Below are 2,079 nucleotides of genomic sequence, written 5' to 3'. Positions count from 1 at the left end.
AGAGATGTTTCATTGGTTTTACATCTCTAGAAAATTCAGCCTAACACAAAGCAAAAAATATACAACACATATGGAACAGTGAATTGCCAACTAGCTCAGCACAGTATGGCCATTTTGAATTGCTTCAAAGAGTGTTTCAGTGGGGGCAGGGACCAGCTCACTAGCTCCATTCTCCCAGGACTGTACTGGCACCCACATTGTTTACTGGTAACTAAAGAGGTGTGTCTCAATAACCTCATATGCATGCGAAAGCTGGACAGTGAATAAGGAAGATTGTAGAAGAATTGATGCTTTTGAGTTATGGTGTTGCAGGAGAATATTGAAAGTGCCATGGGCTGCCAAAAGAACCAAAAGATCTGTGTTGGAAGAAGTGCAGCCAGAGTGCCCCTTGGAGACCAGGATGGCCAAACTTCGTCTCTCATACTTCGGACATATTGTCAGGAGGGACCAGTCACTGGAGATGGATATCACGCTTGCTAAGGTGGGGGGTCAGAGAAAAAGAGGAAGACCCCCAGCGAAATGGACTGGCAAAATGACAGCATCAGTGGGCTCAAGCGTGGTAACAGTTGTTGCCCAGTTGTGAGGTTAGCTCAGAACTGGGCAGTGTTTCGTTCTGTTGTACATAAGGTCACTATGAGTTGGTACCAACTTGATGGCACCTGAAAAGAACAACAACAAAAGATGTATTGCTGTTGTGTGCACTGAGTCCGTTATGATTCATAGTGATGCTATATAGGGCTTCCAAGCCTGTTATAGTCATGGGAGCTGAAACTATTAAATGGAACTGCTGGTTGGCTAGAACCTCCACCTTGTGGTTAGCAGTTCAGTGCTTATCCTAGAGAGCGACAGCTCTCTCCAAAGAGGTTCAATCCCCCCCCCTTTATTCCACACAACTTCTTAGTGACCAAAGGCATAGTACCGACCACTCCCAGCTACCTAGTGACCAGTCAAGCCAGCACTCACTGCCCCTCTACACGCAACCACCTCACCCACTCTCCACTGCCCGGGTGGGTCAAGCACCATGAGCTTGCCACCTCAGACCCCCGCAGCTGGGGTTTGTGCTAGTAACGTGCCAATTCACCCCCACCCCCAGTTTCTCTTTTTTCCTATCTTTTTTACTTCTGATTTCTTTTTCTCTCATCCCTACTTTTTCCCTTTGTTTGTTACTCTTCTTCCTCCCAACCCCTTCTTTTTCTCTCTTTTTTCCCCTTATCAGGAAAGCAAGAATAAATCGACAAAATTAATGGAAAATAAAGAACTATACAAAAACAGCAAGTAGAAATACAGATGATTAATACTAGAATTTCAGAAATAGATACCACATACACAGGGCACAGGAAAAGAATTGAATCAATGAAAGATAGATTAGTGAAAATGACGACAAATCTCCTAATACTATTCTATTAGAGGAATGATCAGGAAAAAAAACTCTCCCGACACCCAAAAAAAAAAAAAAAGATGAAAGCCTAAGAATTATGTGGGCCACCACCAAGAGGAAAAAATTTATGTGTGATTGGAATTACAGAACAGTAAAAGGAAAAGAAAAATTACTTGATGAGAACTTTCCTAATGTCATGAAATATGAGATGAAACGAATTCAAAAAGATCTCTATTCCCCATATAGGATGTTGTTGTTAAGTGTCATCGAACTGGATCCAACCCATAGCAACCCTTTATAAAACTTCCAAGGAGCAGCTGGTGAGCTTGAACTGCCAATAAAAATTTAAGTAATTAAATATTCACAACATTCAACAACTGTGTTATTAGAAGGATAGAGGATGTCTGTGGAGAATTACAATTTTAAATAATGTGCACAAGGAGAAATTTATTTAGCAAATTCTCAAAGTAGGTGAGGGATGTAGTCATGGAAAAATAGCATGAGAGGGAACAGCAAATGCAAAAGCTCTCAGGTCTTTAAGGAAAGGCAACAAGGCCAGTATGGTTGGAGTTTCATAAGAGAGAAGCAAAGCTGTATGAAATGAGAGCGAAAAAGAAATTTGTTGTTGTTGTTAAGTGTTGTCAGGTCAATTCCAACTCATGTATAGGGTTTATGAGGAGTAGCTCGTGGGTTTGGACTGG

Source organism: Chrysochloris asiatica, unplaced genomic scaffold (assembly GCF_000296735.1).
Source record: "Chrysochloris asiatica unplaced genomic scaffold, ChrAsi1.0 scaffold00258, whole genome shotgun sequence".
Taxonomy (NCBI): Eukaryota; Metazoa; Chordata; class Mammalia; order Afrosoricida; family Chrysochloridae; genus Chrysochloris; species Chrysochloris asiatica.
Note: the sequence above shows the minus strand (reverse complement) of the source record.